The sequence below is a fragment of the Centruroides vittatus genome, unplaced genomic scaffold (genome assembly GCF_030686945.1).
Source record: "Centruroides vittatus isolate TY-2023 unplaced genomic scaffold, ASM3068694v2 contig_361, whole genome shotgun sequence".
NCBI classification, from domain to species: domain Eukaryota; kingdom Metazoa; phylum Arthropoda; class Arachnida; order Scorpiones; family Buthidae; genus Centruroides; species Centruroides vittatus.
Window position 1 is genome coordinate 1,571,416 of NW_027122185.1, and position 22,239 is coordinate 1,593,654.

The following is a 22,239-nucleotide window of genomic DNA, read 5'->3' on the forward strand; positions in this document are numbered from 1 at the left end:
AAAATTTCATAATTCATATATCATTGCAAATCCTCAATCATATATAAATTTAACGTAGCATAAGAAAAGGCAAGCTAATTTATTTTAACCAGGACAATATTTTATATGTGCAATCTAAGTAAACAGCTGTAACCTTAATGCTGTGCAAGTATTGCATGTTTGTGTCCTGAATGAGTTATACTTGGATTTACGAGAAAAGCAAAAATCAATCTTCATTTCTGAGACGTGAGAAACAAAGGGAACAAAACTCAGCAGATATTACTTTTCAGCTAAATCTAATGGTTTTCTTAGTAAAAGAAAATAAAATATTATTATGCTAACAGTAATTTATCATTAAAATTAACTTAATTTCGTTTTTTTTCCTAATATTTTCTTATTAAATTGAACTAAAAGTAATTAATAAGAAATATGTCTTGTCTTCGTTTTTAATAGAAATATTTAGTATATTTTTAAATGTATAATCATTTACAAAACTCGTATTGAGTTATATATAAGTTTATGATATTAAATATTAATGAATGTACAAAAATACTATATACGTAATTTGTAAAAAATTACTAATTTAATTTTGCCATCATCAATAACGTCCGAAACAATCAGTTCTGTAATTGTTTTGAAATTAATTAAACTTTTAAAGAAAAATCATATCTTTGTTGGAAAAATTCGCAATTTAAGATCAATGAGGATATATATTGATTTATGTCATTCTTTTGAATAAAATTTAACAAATGATTAATAATTATTTGCGATTATTGATGATAATTGTTAAACACAAGAACTAGGATAACAAGAAGATAAATGACTGTTTATATAACACGTAGAACTTAATAATCATTATAATTTAATGGTTTTTAAGTGATATTCTATCGGAATTTATATATAATATTCTAAAATTTATCCTCAAATATTCCTTTCGGGATTTATAATTTAAGATATTTTTAATTATTTTAAAAATTATTTGGAATATTTTCGTCATCGTCATCAACATGTAAGACACCGAAATCGCAATTGTTCGTAATGATGATCTCCTTTTAAATTAATTAAATATATTGTTGTTTGTATAAGGTAACGAGACACATGTGCGAGCTGCTAAGGTGAGATGCCTCCCAGGAGATCTTTTATGAGAAATTGTCCCTATTTATGTGTTGCTAACGTGAAAAAGAACTCCAGAAAACTACACGTGACCAGCTCGTTGGCAAGGTGCGAACCCTCAACCAGTGTTCAGTGGTTTTATCCACTCGGCCATTGTGGTCAGTTAAATATACTGTTCTTAAATTATCACCATTGTTTTTGTGTTTAAACCAATTAAAGATATGTGATAATCCATCTCTCATAATTGTTATCAATACTTTATTAGAAATAAATGATTTCAAGTATACAATATTGGTAGTTATTTATGTTTAAATATTTGAAATCATTAAATTAAATTAATCTAACAAAATTCTTTACAGCTTTAATTATATTTTAACTAAAACTTTTATTTTATCATCTTTCAAATTTAGTTACAATGCTTTAAATCTGCTGCATCCCGTAAATACTTTTGAAGCAATTTCTATTTTGATTCATTGCTGTTTTGATATTTACATAAACCGATGACTAATAGAAAAGGACTCTTGTGCTTTTCTATTAGTATTCAATGAAAAATTATATTTCTAAACATTATTAAACTTACATGCATTTCCTAGTCCATTACTCTAGTGCTTATATTTATGAATTATGACATTACTCTAGCTTTTCAAAGTAAATATAACTTTTAATTAACGTTATGTAGTATCTTGAAATATTTCAATTATTTTTCCGTAAACTTTTCATTAAAAGTATCTACAAAACTTTTATAACTAATTGATTTCTCAGCCATTATCTTTTTCATAAATGAGTTTCTTAATAATTGTTCTCGGTACTTTTTTTAATTATGTATTTTTTCCCTCGTAATAAATTTATATATAAGTCATTTTTTATTTATTATATTTTATATAATTTTTTTTCCTATAAAAAAGTAAAATTAATTAATTAAATTAAAATTCCACACGAGAATAAATATGTGAAATTTAAAGGTTGAAAAAGCTTTAGATTATAAAGACTAAAATAATTTGTATTAAATTTAATTTAAACATTTTAAAAAATAAAACTTTATTAAATTAAAAATTATAAAAAAAGTTTAAGAATTGTAATTAATTAATCTGTATAAATACATAAGATAATTACATTTAATGTCTTTAATAAAATCATTTACTTTAAGCACCGTAAAATGAGATGAATTTGATCATTTCAAGTATCTTTGATCATATATAAATTTAATTTTCAACATAACTTTTGTTCTGCTGTCTATAAAATTATAAGATTGATGTTTACAACATTAATTCTATAAACGGAGACGTTAAATTTATACTTACCATAAATAGAAATTATGTCCAGGATCAGATTTACGGATGATGAAAGACATTCCGAAATATCAAAATTACCCAAGAAAGTACTAAAAATATCGATTAAATAGCATTAATTCTTAAATTAATAATCAATACAGAGGAGAATTTGTCTTTTCACGTGATACTTTATATGCTCTGAATTCATAGTAATGCACTTTAGAAGAGATTTACAAGTTTCCAACACTTGTTTTCTAAACTGGTATCTAACCTTATCAACTTCCAATAACCCTCACCTCTTGTGTAGTTCGATCAGTTTTCCTTTTAGCCAATACCAAAGAGACCGACTGGTATTACTGAAAATGAGTTTTAACTAGATTTCAAACCGAGCAAAGGTAAAGAGTAAATAATACTTTAGTTCTGAAATTACTTACTTCACAAAAAGGAAGACATTTGATATTAATTAAAACTGCCTTTCAACAAAAGATATTAAAATTTGTAAGTCAAGTTAAGCTCTCACACCTTTATAAAATGACAGGTAGAATTAACTTGTGAAGAATTTTAATCATGACTTCATTAAATTTACAAATACTTTTATAATATAATATCATGCATTTGTTCTTCTGATGACGAACGTATAAACTTTTCAAAAGAGAATTATCGATATGATTTATTATATATTGTAAACTTGTTTATGATTTGTTTATTGTAAAACATGTAATTTAGTTTTACTTTCATCATAAAGGACATTATGACTTACTTCAATATCCCATTGTTTTTTAGTAGAGAAGCTAGAAAAATAGCTCGAATGTAATGCAAGAGTGCAGCCCTTTCTGTTCATTTTTTCCTAGATTGGTTAACTAGATAGAAAAAAATAAAGTATAGCCTTTGTCTAACCGCACAGACTTCCAATTAGAGTTCTTGTCAGTCTTTTCAATCCATTTATCCACATCTGTCAAGTAGGTTCTCGAAAGTAACTACGCTAAAGTTTCCAAGTCAGTAAAGTTCTGTTTCTACTTTTCTACTGATGATCAAAGATTAGTTTATTGCTCATTATCGATAGTATCAAGGATATATTTTTATCGCATTAAGATAAAATTGTAAATCATAGTATTTCACGCCATTTAATGGAATTATACAACGCTATAATTCATATATTAACCTTTAAAAAATCATATAATAAAAATTAGAAGTGTGATTTATGTAAAAACGTGTATCTAAAAAAATAATATTCGTACATATTCTTAAATAATTGTGTTGTCATTTTTAGATAAATTATGAACATATTTCCATTAAAATATCCTTATCAAATTTTAATCAGATTAATCAAATTTATGTCTGATAAATTTATCTGAATTATTATATAATTTTTTTTTCTGAAGAATAAACGCATTTATTTTCGAAAATTGAATTAAAAGAGAATCAATATCATTAGCAACAAATTAAAGAATCTGAGTTTTTATTTGGATAATGATTAGTGAAAGCTCGGTAATGATTAAATGTTCTCTGGCATGCAATAAATTAATAGAATATCTTGTTAATAATACAGCATTTACATTTGTTTTTGTCTTTTATTTTATTAAAATAATGATGATATCTCGTTAGTTTCAGGCGTGATAATAAGCCTGAAAGACAAAAGTAATGTATTTTTCAAAGAAAATATTTCTTAATCTTACTTTATCAAATTATCTTATTCTTGTAGATCGTTTCAAGGTTCATTAGACCAATTCCCTTAAATATTAACACAACAAATACTTTCTCTTGGGAATCAATTCATTATCCAGATGTCCACTTTGATGTTCAAATTTGAGTAATTTAACTAAAATCTATTCGTTATTATTTTTTAAAGAAAGTAAAATTATCAAATTTAACAGAGTTTTAAATGTTTAAGATAAATTTAAATAATAATAAGTATTTTTCACACGAAGCAAATACATTCTATTATGATAATGGTAAGATTAAAAAATATGTATAAATACATGCAACATTTAAAACATTAAATAGTTAATATTAACCGTTTTTAAGCTCTTCTTTTTCATTTTTTAAATGTAAAAATAATTTGTAAATTTTATAATTTTCATGTTTTTATGTTATAAAATGCAGAGAAAAATTCTTCGAATTTTTGCATTATTTACAACAATTTTTGCAAAAATTTCCTAAACGAATTCCTTTGAAATAATTTCACAAGTATTCTTTTCAGACGAAATTTTGTGTTTTACTAATTAATCGAACGGTCATTCTTCGAATGCGTTAAGGGAAATCTGAGGAAAATGCAAACAGTTTCATTGATCTTCTAACTCATTAAGGTTGCATACTTTGACTTACAAAGCCATTAATGACGTGGGATTTAGGGACCACTAATCTTTGGTAGGCAGTCACTCCAGCCTTGTTTGAATTTTCATCATTTGACACAAACTTCCTTTCTAATAAAATGCATAATTTTAGATCTATTCCTTTTGACTGCTTACTTAAGTAATATTGATGTTAAAACATAACATTCTGATTAATATGTCATTATCTATGAAAATTAATGTAAATTGTTATATTTAGGTTTACATTGATTTTCATTATAATAAATTATCAGCTACTTAATGTAACCTTTGCATTATTTTCTTAAATGGAAAAAGTTTTAATTGTTTCAATCAATATAAAATCGTTAATAGCAACTTTCTCAGGCAGATATTGAATTTCTTTATAAGAATTCTTCAATAAAAGAATTTTCTTTGGCTTTTATTTGTAAAATGTTCAATCATTATTTCTTTTATTTTTATTTTTAACAAAAATAAATTATGTTTTACATTATAAAATAACAGAAAGTACTTTTCTAATACTCATTAATCTTATTTTCTTCTTGTTTTTAGTTGAGGATTAAATTTATATTGTAAAGTATTCTTCAGTTATTAAAAAGTTCAGTTAATTATTTAATAAAAAGATGCTTTAAATAGATACTGTACAAAATATATACAAAATATTCATACATTTCTGCATTATTTTTGCGCTACAAAATTGTACTGTTATTACTTTTTTCTGAAAATTAAACAGAAGTATTGTCATTAATGTCGATATAATATTATATTAATTTTTAAAAAAATGTTGCAGGCTTATATTTATATGATTAAATATTTTATTCTTTAGCTTTACATATGACGATGTTCTAGGAGAACAAGTGATTATACTTCAAACAATATCCCTGATTAAAATAAGGAATAAAACAAACAACAACTAGTAGAAGAAATAGGTGTCTACATAAAAACTATAAATGTGGAAAATAATTGTTTAAAGACAAAAATAATCTTTAAAAATATACAATTTCTTTTTACAAATATTCTTAAAAGCTGCACAATCCGGATCCATTTAAGTATGTATACTACTTCATACTACAATATATTAACTACCTGGACTTAATTTAAGGAACCTCGCTTCTTTACGAGTCGAAAAATCTCTGAATAAAATTGATAAAACAAATATAAATTAGTTTTTCTATTTATCAAAAGAACGAATAAGCTAACAATCCAATTCTGTAACCTATTGTTTTAGGAAATAGGTTAGTCAAAGGGTTAAATCTCTCTCTGACATATTCAATTTTCTTCCAGATCGAGTAACGTGGAGAAGTTTGTGTCCTGTATATAGTCACCCTTTATGTTTGCCTTCTTTTTTATTCACAAATATAGTAAATAAATAAACAAATAATACCAGAAGGAGCATTATACCATCTTTATATCACATTTTTATGTAAATTTCGGAGCCTTTTAATGGCTGAGGACAAATACCGCCTTTTCTTCTACACCTGTCTGCTCAAATTCCTTATATACTTTTTAAAATTCGGTTTATTAATCTATTTAGCATAACGTTAACGTTTCATAATTATTCAGAAAAATTCTCGAATTAAGAATAATTATTTTTAATTTAAGAATTTAAAAAAAAAATTTAGCAATGAATTGATTTTTCATACATGTACTACACCATTAAATCATTCCACATAAAATTATCCATTAAAATTTTATGATTTGGGATGATTTACTATAAATCATAAACATATCTTCTTTGATATACTTTTTTTGTTATTTTACTAATTATAGTTAATTGCATTTTTTTGTACAAAAACTAGAAAATAAACTTGAATAAAAGCTTTAAAATTATACAACACATAAAAATTTTTATCTTTATTGTCATATTTTACGTAAATGTTATTATCTATAAAGGAAAAATATTGGCCAAATAATTAATATTAATGTTTTTAATTACAATTAAAAATATCTTTTAACGATTTTCTAATTATGAATGCACAAATAAAGGATGATTATTATAATATTTATTTTTATTTAATTCTAATGAAAATATATATTCGTAGAAATGTCTTTAAAATACAGCAAAACTTCCCCGCTTTACGACTGATATAAGTACGAAATACCATAGCTTTGTTTTTATGAAAACAAATATATGGCTTTAACTATATAATACTGTATCTTTATGATATTATAAATTCATATTGGTTTATTTCCAAGAAGGTAAACTCAATTTTTTACATTGATTCTGAGGGAAATGAAATGCTTCGCTTTACGACGGATTATTAAACGAAGATAAGAAGCAATTACGGTGTAAAAATGGAGTAACTTATATAGTTTAAAAGTTTATAAGTTACTTTCTTTAATTATATTGTAAAGCAAATATAGTAAGAAGTCATTAGAGTTCATTAATTAAGCGTAGTTCTATGTACTTTCTCGTAATCAAATTATAGCAATTAATAATTAAGTCAGTTAATATTACAATTTCAAGAATATATTTCCTGTCAAATAATAAGAAAAAACGAGCAATTATTTATTGTGACATCGTCACTATGCCGAGCTGCAATTTTTCATCGCAACGCTCTCGATTTTAGTAATGTCTTACCCCTGTACATCACACTTTTCCTGTTAACAATAGAGTCATGCCGTTCATCTATCTAACTCCATTCTGGAGAAAGTTTTGAATTGAAATAATATTAATAGGGATCTATTGCCCTAAGCTTTCCGTATCTGGTCTCGAATTTTATCAACGTCGCCTTGTTCTCTAGATTAAGTAAGTATATATACACAGACGGACGACAGTGGGGAATTTATAGGTGTGAATTTGATAACTGCAGCATAATAAACATTGCTCTTTTAAATATACAAAATTCCACAATAATTCAATATTATTAAACTAATGACAACTTTCAAAATTTACAAAAATAAAATGAAAACCGTAATTAAACAAATATAAAAATTTAATTTCATAGAATATTCATATTGAATTAATTATAACACGAATTAATTACATAATTACCTTAAGTATGATTTAACTCAAATTAGTCACTCCCAAGGGGTTAATCGATTTATAACTGAGGGGTCAATTAACTGCAAGGGTTTACTTGAGGGTCGATATAGAAATGTATTACTTAATATATAAAAATAATTCCCACTGTCGTCTGTCTGTCCTTCGTTAATACCAAGAATGTAATTAGATAGATGAAAATGGAGACCGGATACGGAAAGAATAGAAGATGGAGTCTCCGATTAATGTTTAAATTTAAATATTGCTTAATAAACAATTAACATTTTAAAAATTCTTATCTTATGTCAATATAGAAAGGGATCGTCGAATTAAATCTGATTTTAGAAAGGAGTTACAAGGAATAGATTGAGAATCCCTAATTTAAATCATACTATAATTAGATAGATATATTATTTCTAATTATATATATAAGTTTCTAATATATAACACATTCTAATTTGAAAGATTCTATTACAATTAAACATAATTTTAACATGAGTACTTCCCATCAAGTAAGAACGAGTAAGTTTATTTCCGAGGCTAACACAGTTTTGATTGATCGAGTTGCTTAATTTGTCACATTGTTTCTTAGTTAGTTAGTTCTTTAGTTTTTCTTTTCGGGATATTTACTCACTAACAGTTTTTTTTGCCCCGTTTACTTCCAACTTCTTTTTTTATTATAACAGAAATTACATTATACATTATTGATGTTCTCTAAGTCAGAAAAATCGTTTAACTTTGATAAATTTAATTCGATTTCAAAGAAAAACTAAAAACAAAACAACAGCATTTCATGTTTCTTCCTTCATCTTTCATCAAACTTAATATATTTATCGATAATTCTTTATAACTGTTACGTAATTCATTTAGAATTTTATTTTTAATATTTATATTTTTAAAAATTTGGTAGTATAATATAGTATTTTTTACATAATTGATAATGTTCTTATAGTATAGAAAACATTAATTTAAAACGCTATTAAATTGAATAATGTCTTAGATATAATTAAAATTGTCTGGAAAATCTTTGTGGAATTTATCAATATTTAATTATTATCAAAAATTTCGTGAAAATGATCTTATAATTATAAACTCAAATATATTATTTTTTAGTAAATTTTTCTTAAAAATTTATTATAAAATAATATGCTAATTTCGAATAAAATTACAATTAACATTGTTTATTTAATTGAAATATTAATTAAACACAAGTTTAGTAAATATTCCAGTATTAAATTAATAGTAAAAGTATTAGTAAAAAAAATTTCGGAACTTAATACTGTAACTTATGTCAAAGTTATGAATTAAATAAAGTAATAAAATATTCTTAACCAAAGTACATAAATTAAAATTTTGATTTACTGTTGTTTAAACATTGATCTGCAATCATTTCAATTATATTTAATTTATTATATGCTTTATTTACTTTACAGATGCACGAAATAATATTTGTTTTGTCAATAAATATGAACTGAATGAACTTATTTACGATATTATTTTTTGTTTTCTTAAATTACAAATAATATAAAATTTAATTGATATGTGTTATTAATTAAAATAAGATTATAATATTATAAACTTATTTAAGGGATATAAAATTGCTGATTAAAATAATAAATAATAAGTATAATTGGGCTGCAATTTTCAAATTGCAGACCTATACATCCCCACTGTATGTTTTAGATAGATGAAAATAGAGACCAGATATGGAAAGCTTAGGAACTGAAGGATCAATCAAGTATATACGAACCTCCAGTCTGAACCGGAAGTCATGTGATTTCAATTCAAACATTTTTTCTCCAGAACGGGGGTAACTAGATAATTGGTGACTCTCTTGTAATCGGGAGAAGTAAGATGTACAGGGGCAAAAACATCACTAAAATTCAGACCAAATATGGGAAACTTATGGGTCGGAAACCCCCTTATAACTGTATACGAACTTTAGGTCTGAGCCGGAAGTCACGTGATTTTTTAAACTAAAAGATGATTAAAAATTGCAGTCCGGCATTATGACGATGTCACAATAAATAATTGTTCGTTTAAAACTGTTTAAGTTATAAAATGAAGTAAATGTATACATATTAAGATGTATAAAGTTTTTGTAAATTAGATCTATTTTTAAATTATATTTTATATAACAACACTAAGACGTTATAAAACCATCTATAAAATCCTATAATTAAAGTCCAATTTTAAGCTTTTTTGCCATTAGATGTATACATGATAGAAATATCTGTAAATGGCATATAAAAGCTTAATTTTTAAAGTTTAAACTAATTACTGTTTTTGATAATTTTGTTAATTATCTTTATTTTATTTTCACGTTCTTTAGCTGATGAAAATTGTAACCGTGTAAGGAAACGTTAATTGTTGTGTTATTTTTCGAAGAATTAAAGTGCTTAAAAGTTGAGAATTTCAGTAAAATTATAAAATTTAAGCTTTAGTATGCCGTTTATATTACAATTCTATTATATACACATCCAAATTTGCACAGAGAGTTTATAATTAACGTACAAGGCTTACATTGTTCGCGGTGATAATGAAAAATTTCAACTTATAATGATAATAATATATTTAATTAATAGAAAATGTTTCTTCTAAAATTAAAAGTTTGCCATATCTTTTGCAAATGTTCTCGCTGATTTTTTCCATGATATTCTCTATATATTCCCATCACGTCAAGTATGTAGAGAAGATATTATGCTGGATAAAGTACGCCGAGAGCATCTTTTCTACACTCCAAAATATTATGAAAGAAGAAGCGTTAGAAGAAAAAAAGTCTCTTCGATTTTACGAAAATCTTAAATTTCACTGTTTGCTGACTTAACAACATTCTAAAAAAAGAATATAATTTTCGAGAAATAATTTTTTGTAGGTATTTAAATTTCTAGTGTCCATATTTATATATTATGTAAACATATTTTTTATTTTATTTCATACAAACTTATTCATCAATTCCAACAAGAGAGGAGAGAAAAAATAAAATTTTACTGCATAAGAAATGTTTTTTTTTATTAGATGATATATCAGATATTGTATGAATAATGTCAAAAAATTTATCAATAGAGAAAATATTGAAGTTGAATATTTGTTCAAATCTAAGTCTAAAGCAGATCAGATGAGGGATTTAAAAGGATTTACTCTTTGTTCTGGCTTGTGTATATATTATATCTGTCAAGTGCATGTGAAAAGTTATAAAATTTTCTATCCATATTCAGATATATTGCTGTTATAAAAAATTTTTTTTCATAGAAGCATTATTATATATATATCTTACTTAAATATAAACTCAAGTTATTAGATTAACAGATATAAATTTTTGCAATCAAAAAACACACACAAACATTTGTGAAGTTTTACATCAGTTTTAAACAGTTTTAAGTGTATTTTTCCAGAAAGCGCTTTCTCTTTTTCTCTTTTTTCGCTTCTCTCTCTCTCTCTCTCTCTCTCTCTCTCAGCTCTCCTCTCTCCCCCTTCCCTTCTCTCTCTCTCTCTCGCTCTCTATTTCTTCTCTCTCCCTCCATTTTTTCCTTCTCCCTCTCCCAGTCTCTGTGTCTCTCGCCTTTGCTCTTCTCTCTCTCGTTCCATCTCTTCTTTCTCTGTCCATCTCTTCTATCACTCTTTTATCTTTCTCTATCTTTTTTCGCTCTCTCTCTGTATTTTCTCTCTCTCTCTTATAAAAGACAGATTTTCGTTGAATAATATAATGTAATAGAACGGTATAAAAATGTTTTGTAGAATACAATGTACTCTAATTATAAATGTTTATTACTAATTATCCATCCTAGTTTTATCTTTTATACAAAATATAAGTTTACACGAAATTATACAAGTTTTAATAATAAATAATAAGATTTATTCAGCCATATTTCCTACTTTTTATTTAGTAAGTAAGTTTCTAATGCATCGATGATTATCGTTTTTATCGAAAGACACGAAAGATATGTTTCAAAGTAAGGATTTTCGAAAAAAAAAAACATCTATGAATATTTTCACCTATCTCATTTCATATACTTTCTATTTCGCTTCGATAATTTCTCACTTGCAGTCTTTCAGAATCAATTCCAAAGATGTGCAAGAGAAGTCTTGTGCTCTTATGCACATATTCTAGATTCTGAAAATTACTACATAAAGCTGTTTTCAAAAATTTCATAAAAAGTAGGAAATATTTTCAACTAGAAATTTCATCAGATTTATAGTAGCAAATAACAGATTGAAAGGATTTCTTGAAAGAATATTTTTAGTAATATTTCATATAACAAAATAAAGTATGAATTCCTTAAATTCTTATTTAAAATAATTATTATTTTATATACCAATAGATAACATTATAAGAAATGATTAGATTTATTCTTTGTTAATTATTTTTATATTTCAGTTAATTAATTTAGTCGAAATAAAATATATTTATACTTTTAGATGTATAATAAATTGAAATAAAATTTAGTAAATATTTTTATAAAATATAAGATTAGCTAATAGTTAAATTAAGAAAAATATTAATGAAAAAAACTTATAAATTTACTCCATTAAATTGTTTAAAAATTTAATTATTAGTGAAAATGTTTGTTTTTTATTTTTTAAAATAACAAATTTTAAAATATATTCAAATACGTATACTGTATATGCAAATAGAAATAATGTTTTTTATAATTTATAAATTATATTAACAATAAAACAAAAAGTCCCTTTTATATATTAAAATATTAGTCTAAAAAACTTTAATTATTTTTTTTAAAAAACTAATAATAATAAATTAAGTTATTGTCTTTAAAACATGAAAAAGTACTGTGCATATAAAAATATATTTTGATATAGTCGCTGAAAAATATATTTAAAATGCCACAAAGAAAATGAAATAAAATTATAAAATATACTATTTTCCTCATAAAACAGTTGATGCTCTTTATTACAATTTCGTCTCATACCATTGATTTTTTTACACATTAATTTCAAAGATATGCCAGAAAAGAATTTACTCATCGAAAAAAATTAATTAATTTCAATATGTACTAAATCTCAATAAGACAATTCACCAAAAAATTAAAAATAACTTAATATGAAGCTTTAAAAATTGTTTCCGGAGTAAATAAACAATAATAAATCAAAATATATTCACTATAGCATCACTTTTTGAGAAAAAAAAGATGATAAAATTATAGCGGTAAAACCTTAAAAACAAAAAATAACAATTTATAACATAGCAAAGGAATTTCTTAATGTAAAAAAAAAAATTTATAAAAACCAAAATTAAAGCTTGATTTGAAATCACCAAAGCAATTGCTGCAGTTATTGAATCCACATCTGTTAGAATTGGAAGAAAAAATAAGAGAAAGAAGAAGAAGTAACACATTCTTGAAATGTTCGGTCGATACAAGTCAACAGCAGTCAAGTTGGATGTGTAAAGGCGATCTCATACCATAACATTTGTTGTACAGAAAGTAAAGATTGGCTTTTGGACACCTGGCGCTAAATCATTATTGTTGTCAAAAGCGATTCGGTTCAGAAGTCAAACCAGTGAGTATTCTTCCAAGTACCATAATAGGCTCTAGCTGCCGTTGTATTTGACATACGAGTAGTATAGATAAGAGATGTGATTATAAGAATTGAGGCAGATTAACGGATATTAAAGTGTGCAGATAAGGGTAGTAACTTTATTGATAACTAATCGCAACCTAACTTCATAGGCTATAAAAATCTACAAAGAAGACATCGATAAGTTCAAATGTGAATTTTTAAACAATTTTAAGTAAAAATAATTATATTTATTTGCTATTAAACTCGATAAATGTTCAAGGTGTGGTTTAGAATAAGAATTGATTAAATATTATTATATTTATTATTTAAACGGATTGAATTTTATGGTAATTGTAAATGTAAAATGGTAAAGATTGTAAAAAATCGTTTACAATTTGCTTCCAGTTAAATGATAATTGCTTAACACATCTATGGGCACAATTATATCGCTGATAGTATAATTTATATAAAATAAATATTTAAAAAATAATGTTCTGTAAACGACTTATTAATTAAAAATTTATATTAAATATCTATCGCCGTTTTAAAATTAATTTAATTTGATTAAAATTATAATTATTGTCAACAAGTTAAGTATTAAGAAAATATTTGAATATTTCTAGATTGTAAAATCCTGAATAGTAATTGTTAATGGCTTTATTTGATATTTAATCGTGTACAGTTTAATTTCTTTTTATCTGAAATCTTATTATCGGCTCTTCGGATTATCCACATTCGATCTGACATGAACATATTGCCACTGAGGGATCAAAGAGAAAACACTTCTCTCTCAAGTACTGGTAGTTAAATACAGTATTACCCCATCTACTAGTAATACATCACACCTCCTGATATTAATTGATTTTATAAACACAAGAATTAATCAAATTTTTTGGTTATAAATATTGATATTTTGTTGATTAAATTTCTATTTATTCAAGACTTTTTTAAAAATTTCTTCGTTTTACTTTTATTGCTTGGAATAAAGAGAATTCTTAATGAGAAATATCTAATGCTTAGTAACATAATTTTATTTGTGAATATTTCAAATATATAAAAAAAAAACATGCAAAAATCTTTAAATTAAAAAAATATATATATATATTTGATAAATGTTATAAATAAAAATGTATTTTAAACTTTAAAAGTAATTAATTAAAGCTTCATTTTATTCGGAAATCTTCAGATTTTTCGCTTGAAAAATATAAGTAAAGCAAGCAATAATACTTATCAATTAGGAATTTACAAATGGGTATCCTTGATTATGAGATATACAAGATTTGTACGTGTTTCCTTTCTTCACTTGAATTATTCATTACAAGTGAAACAACCGTGTTTGTCTTTTTCGCTTGATCAATCTGTCAGATTCTAAATAATGCAGACATTTCTACTGAGAAAGCGGTTTTGTTTTGTCTACTACGAAAAGATCTTTCTACTTTCAACATCAGATTGTTGCTAATAACACTACTTTCTATCGGATAAAGTTTACAAAATTCTTTTTTAAGTCGTTACTACTTTAAAATATTCCATATTTAAGTAAATTCCTTTTAGGTAAATGTTTTTTTTTTTTTGAAATTAATGATACAAAAGAAAATTTCTAACTAATTTTGTCCGTTGTATAATTTCTAAATGAATTATTTAAATTTTTTTGATGCTAACCTAACCTAACCTAAATAGAAATTATCCCAAAAGTTTTTTTTTTTTACTCAGAATCCTTGTTCTAAATTTAGTTTAAATTATTAATATACAGTTTATAAGTAGATTAGTTAGTTGATTTTTTGGGTCAACCTCTATACAAAATTTAGTCTAACTTCAATTATATTATATAGACATTTGCTTCATTAATTCATTATTGCAAATATATTAAATTATATAAATAGTCTATGTTTACAGTAAGAAAACAGAAAGTTAATGAATGAATAAACAAACATTCGTAAACAGGTTCGAAAATCGCATATTAAGAATATTATTTAAAAGTAAATTTATTCTTTAACAATTAACAAATTAAATCTGATTTCGCTCCAAGGATACAAATAAAAGCAAATGGAAATTCGAAAAGTATTCACATCGCAATAGTGAAATCAACAACGTGTTACGTGAAGATTTCTTGCGTAACACGTGAAATTATTCATGTAATTTCTTTCTTCCGAATTCTTGAAGACATCTAACAACAGCTAAAACATTTTAAAAATTTCGGATTAAATTTTGAGAGAATTTAAACTAACTTTCTTACTACTTTACTACGTTCCTTTTGTTTCAAATATAGTGGTTTGAAAAATTAAAAATACTCAAACATATGACGATAAACATGTTTAATTTCGATCTTTCTTTAGTTGAAAGCAATTAAAGGAATGAGGAAAATTATAAAAATATAATCGCATCTTACCAGGACATTTACAGAAAATTTTTCAATGGGGCCAAGCTTGAAGATAAACAATTACATCAATAAGTTTTATTTAATTATTTAATTTTGGGCAATTTTCACAAGTATGTTATAGAGTATACAGTACTGCAACAATACAAAAAGGCATACAAAGAGTCCCAAGGGTTACATATCTCAATAACATTTACTATTATAATTTGTGGAATATTTTACTTGATCCCACAGAGGGGAAGTGTCTCCTTTTTCTCTCTCTCTCTAGACGCTCGTGCATCTTAGATAAATAATAAGTTAATAAGTGTATTGTTTAATGAAACAAATCAGTAATTTAAAGAACATAACATGATTCTCTGCTTTAAGAGGTTGAACAAATTCAAAGGATCCAAACTCTTGTTCACTTTTACTTTACTTTTTTAAATTGGCCAAGAGGCTTATTGAAAATAGAATTTCTTTTTTTAACTGAATTTTCTTAAATCATGTTTTGTTCTATAAATAAGTTATTTATCTTTACTCGGAATAGGCGGTTCCATACTTTTAGACAAAGTGTTTTAAAATATAAATGGTCTGGTCATTATAAGACATTATTATTTATTATATTCCGATAAGTATTAAATAAGAATTAAAAATTTATATAATAAAAATGCTTTCGCGTTATAAATTTATGTATATAATTAAATATTTTTGAAATGAATGAAAGAAATCATCATAGAACATAATTTAATTGAGATTTAATCTTAAATATAAGATTGCTCGAAATAAATGTAAAGAATAAATTGCTGAAGTATTCAAATTAAATAATTTATGCGAATTAAAATAGGATTATTTATATTAGAAGATTTTCGAATTTATAATTTAGAGCATAAAAGTTTGCAAATAAGTATTTTAATATAATGTTCCAAATTAGACCATACCATAGTGGGTGTTCGCAGAAAATTTTCCAGAGGGGAGCAAAGCTAAGAGAGAAATAAATTACATCAATAAATTTTTATTTAATTATTTAATTTTGAGAGATTTTTCAGATAGATAAAAGGTTCCATGGTCGAGGATATAAAGTTACTTTAGCTTGTTTTTATAACTTATAGATTTCTTTTACAAAAGTGCACTTTTGGAAGAGAAATTTTATAGTTTATTAGACCGAAAATAGGTATAACAACCACGAAAAATAAGAAGGAAAATAACACCTTTTTTAAAGCAAAATCTACCCCAAAGGATAGGATAGAATTTTTAAAAAAATCTATTCTATTCTTTAGAATTATTGCCCCGTTAGAATAATATTCAACTATAAAGATTAAACCAAACTTATGATTAGGAATTTCTAATGTCAAAATTTTAAATAATTTTCATTTAAAATATTTAAAAACTAAGCTTTTATAATTAAAAATTCAGTTTAAAATACAATTCGAATATAGGAATTCCCCACCAACTTACAAACCAAGCTTTTATATAAAAATATTCCCCTCAAAAAAAATCTCTCCGAAGAAAAATGTCTGAAGTCAACACTGTACACGAGGCCTCCTAATTTAAATTCGCCTGGGCCTCATAAAGCTATAACGCGTCACTGCTTATTACAATGTTTTAATGATTCTTGCATTGATGCAAGCTTTTCTGTATGAGTTATAAACAAAAAGACATCAGTAAAACAAGAAGTTAATAGCAAAAAGAGAAATTCATTTCTGTAAAGGTAATAAGTATTTCAATAAAAAATGAAAAAGGATGATTACAAGGGCAATTACACTTAGGTCTTTTACTTTTACAATGAAATAAACAAGAAAAATTGATAAGAAATTCTCATCCTAAATGAAGATTAAATAAATGAACTTCTTGTATTATTTTTATTCGATCATCTTTTATAAATCTAGTAAATACACCAATTCAAATCGAATCATCTAACTTATAAATTCCATAAAACACTACATCTATTATCTACCGGAAATTTCAAATGTACGAATTCTTTTATATGTGATACGAATCGGAAAGTATATATATATTATTTTATTTTCGTTCCATTTTCTATGGATTTAAACAAGTTTTGTATTCGTTTTGTCTGTTCGTTTATCCGTTCATAGGATTTATTGGAAACTATAGGAACAGAAAACTCGAAATTTTCAGAAGTTACACTGGAGTCTTTTGCAGAATTTTATATTGAATCGTATTCGATTTTGTATACCATTTCATACAATATTTCAGCATAAAATGCTAAATATTACAGATGTTTTGTATTGTTCTGATCTATTTTTTTGTCCTAAAGCTTTTCAAAAAGTATAAAGCAGAACAATTATTCAAACAGTTCACAGGGTGTTCCAAAAGTCACTTAAATGTTGTAGAGATTGAATTTCTGTCTTATTCGAATCTTTTATTACTTATAAATATTACAAAATTTATTTAATCATTTTCTTATTTAAATACACCAATTACAACGCTTGACACACTTTCACAAATTGCTGAATTGCTTTAAAACAACACTCTTAAGTGACTTTTGAGCCTCTATATATTTTATTTTTTTTTATAAATATGAGAAACATAGCCATATATATATTACAAATTTTTTTTTAATACATTATAGACTTATAACATAGAATTTATAACAACATAAAAGAGATGAAATATTATTTTAAATTAATTTTAAATATTTTAATGACATTTAAAAATGATTTATTTATTATTTGTGTCACAAACCTAAATGATATAAGGTTAATCGTTTTAATTTATCACCATTTACTAATTAAGTGTTAATACTTTGAATTAAATAAATGTTTATCTGTGTGTTGCTAATTAGATATAAACATTTATAATTATTCAAACTTTATATAGTTTAAATTAATATAAATTAATATTTATATCTATAATATTTAAATATAAATAAAATATTCTTTTTTTTGATATAATTTATTTTATAAATATTAATTTTAGATCGAGTATACTTAATTTATTTTGCCATTTAAAATAATACATTTTAAACGGTATTTTTAACATTAAAATTTGAAAAAAATTACAGACAAAAAATCAAAATTTTAATAAAACATTAAACTAAAGTAGAAGGGGAAAAAATGGCCTTTTAACAATTTTTTTTCAGTTGCTTGATGTCTCATACAGGAAAAAAAAGATTGGATAAAATCTAATTTATTATTGTTATGAACTAACAAGTGTTTCGTCCAGTTTATTTATCGGTGAGGTAACCAATATCATATTGTAGTTTGCTATATAGTAGATAAACCTTGATTTATAGGATGGAAAATGTGTCTGTTCAGAATCTTCTCGGGATCAGTCCAACTCCTTAGATTCATAAAACTTTTGCAGAAAGGATATAAGAAATCTCTCGCGGTTTTTAGAGAATAACTCATTTCTGCGCTGTAGAATAACAGTAAAAAGAGGGGGGAAAAATAAAATAAAAGAAGAGAGGGGAGAGTAAAGAACGTCGAAGTTTATCGACTGGAATGCAACCTCCAACTAATGTTTTGGTGTAGAGTTGTGGTAGGATCTATAACTGTTATCCATTAGTATTATACGATTAAGTAATGTTAAATATAATTTAAGAATAGAAACCATTCTTTTTTATTTTTTCCTGTTAGTTTCTTTAAAATTTTATAGTTTAACTTGACTTTTACCTTATTAAGATTTTTTTTTCTAATTATTTATATACTTTTAAAAAAAAATTATATATTTTTATTTATCTTGATTGTAAAAAATAACTTACATAATAAAATTGACAAATGAATAAAAATGTATATATACCACGTATATACATAAAGTTTATAAAAAGTAAATTTTTAAAAATTTATCGTAATTTAAAAGAAAAATATTTAATTATTATAAATTAATGTTTTTTTAAATAATTATCTTTAAAAATTATATTTAAAAAAATACTATTTTTAAAAAAATTTTATGAAGTCATTTTAAATGAGATATTCCTCATAGGATACACTTAATGGAATGCTCATAAACCGAAGGAAATGTATAAGGTTGCTTAACTTTCAAAATATTGTAAAAATTATCAATAAAAATAAATTAAAACGAGAATAAATAATATTTTACATAAAGACTAAAATTACTTAAAATATTATATTAAATTTTAGCTTAAAATTACTATAAATTTACAAAAAAAAAATACTGGCTAATATAGGATAATTAACAATAAATAGAAAACAATTTATTGTAAAATAAAATAAAATTTTATACGAAAGAGAATGAAATTTATTTATTTATGTTTAAATAACGAAAATTGTTTATGATAGATTTCAATATTTAATAATACAATTCCTAAATACCGTAAGTTATTAAATGCTATTTTGCTTCATCAAAGATGATAATGGATTCGGGTTAAGAGCAGCAAGTGCTCTTACTATTCTTAATCTTGTTGTAGATCGGCTATTTTCCGGGACATTGCACTTATTCAAGAACGTTTTAACAAACATATGGATCTACATGTAAGCATATTAAATTGGTTTATAAAACGAATTAATTTCTCTGGCGAAAGTTTATAATTCATCGATTAGAAAGCGAATATAATATTCTATGTTAAGAATAAATTTATTTGTATATTATTACAACTATTTCCTAGCAAACAGTCAATTTAATGTGATAATAACACGATGTTAATATAAAATTATATTGTTTATGCAATAGATAAACATTAAATAATAATTGAATGTGCGAATTACTAAATGTGTATTTTTAATACAAAAGAAGGCGATGTAAACTTTTCTAATTATTTAATATAAAATTTAATTATAAAATAAGTATATTATTTTTTAAAATTTCCAAATTTTTAATTTAATAATAAAGAATAAAATTGTTTATTTTCTAACATGTATAATTCCTCTTATAAACGAGTTAGAAGTACACTCTACTATTATAGATTTTAACACTACTTTGTAATAATATTTGAGTAAAAAATGAGTAAAATTACTTCTAAAAATGATCGAATTTTAAATAGAAGTATAGAGTTAATAGTTTATTTTCTAATATGCAAAAAGAATCCTACCTTGGATCACCTAGAGAACACTTCGTTGCAGTTCTCAGTGACTCAAAGGTGAGCTAAGAAAGAGTTGTGAGTTAAGTAAACCACTGCGACCAATGGTATTCGATGGGTCATTTTGAACCAATAGACTTTCTCCAGATGACAGATGTTTCTTGAGCGTACGTTACATTCAGAAATCTTTCCTCCGACTCATACTTTTACTGATTAAACTATAGAGATTGGACGAAGTCATCAGTAAAAGAAAAGAAGAAGAAGAAGAAGAAAAATAATTTGAGATTGATTTCTTAAATGGAAGCTCGGTTATATCAGACAGATGTGAAGTCGGCAGTCATCCGACTCGACGTCTTGCAGAGACTGAAGCATCGTCACCACTGCTGCTAGGGTAACAACCACTAGTGCTCGGGGTGATGCTGGGATGTATTAGGAGCGAGAGCTTCCAACAGAAACTGCTTTTCTTCACTTGAAACACGCACTTACTATATTACTCTAATGCAGCGTACTTGATATTTTATTACTTGACATTAATATCTATACTTTAAATTTATAAATTAAATAATAAAAATGAGGAATTTTTAACAATATATTTGATATAAATAAATTGTAAATTTATTTAACCAAACGAATTTTCAAATCTAATATTTGTTAATTTTGTTTTTCTAAAAGTTTACTGAAATATAAAACGATTTTTAAATTTAAAATAGTAATTTAAAAATAATTTTTTTTAAAAAAAAGCTTATTTAGTTTTATTTTTCTTTTTTAAATGTAAAATATTTTAAATATATTTAGGGAAACATAATACATTTTAGAGCCTTATATTATAATTTAATTAATATTAATCGAAAAGTATTAAAATATATGATAAAATGTTTTTATTTTTTACAATAATATACTTACTAAAAAAAATTGTTTATATAATTCATACCGTTTAATTAATTTTTATAATAAAAAGATTAATTATAATCAGTTTTATAATTATAGATTGTAAACGATGCGCTCATTGGAACATTGCATTACATTCGGAACCGGATTTCGATTTTTTGTGGCCTTAAGTTATAATTTAAAAGAGGCCCTTTCTTTCCACCAAATAATGAATTTAGAAGCTTGAGGCCTTAAACTGTTTTCTCGGAAGGCCCCGAACAGTAGCTTGTTTACTACCTACGTTATATTTTAATAGTAGTTAGGATTTATATTTTTATACTGTACTCTTTCGAAATTCTATTTTTGTCTACACTGTTTTGTTTAATATTATATAAAATATCTAAAAAAAAAATCAAAATTTTACTCTTATTTATACTTTAAATATTAAAAAAAATACCTATTTAAGAGTAGATACGTATAATATTCGCACGTATATTTATATACAGGATGAATTAAAAGTCTTTAATCGTGTCCCTTTCTAGCAATATTTGTTAAGTAATGAATAGTGTAGCAATTTAGTATTAACTGATTGGGTCACTCTTTATTAACAATACATTTCATATTTGTATTCAAACAAATTATTTATAACAATAGGGTAGACATTAACTTCATATTAATGCTATAAATGATAAAACATGTCTAATATTTTTCTATATAGTTTTAGAAAATAAAATATATTATTTAGTTTTTAAAATGTTATTCATATTAATTTTAGAATGTATATTTTATTAATTAGTTAGTAATTAAAAATATTATCCTATAATTACAATAATTAAAATATATTTTAATTT

The 22,239-nt window shown here is 24.3% G+C and overlaps 1 protein-coding gene across 1 annotated transcript in view; it reads right to left on the reverse strand.

Annotated features, from left to right (window-relative positions):
* The window catches only part of LOC136975018 (neuropilin and tolloid-like protein 2), a 142,018-nt gene extending 121,129 nt beyond the window's left edge, over nt 1–20,889 (reverse strand). The window contains exon 1 of the mRNA XM_067270009.1: nt 20,534–20,889. The gene's annotated coding sequence lies outside the window, so the exon portion shown is untranslated. The remainder of the gene's footprint in view (nt 1–20,533) is intronic.
* Between the last annotated feature and the right edge of the window lie 1,350 nt (nt 20,890–22,239).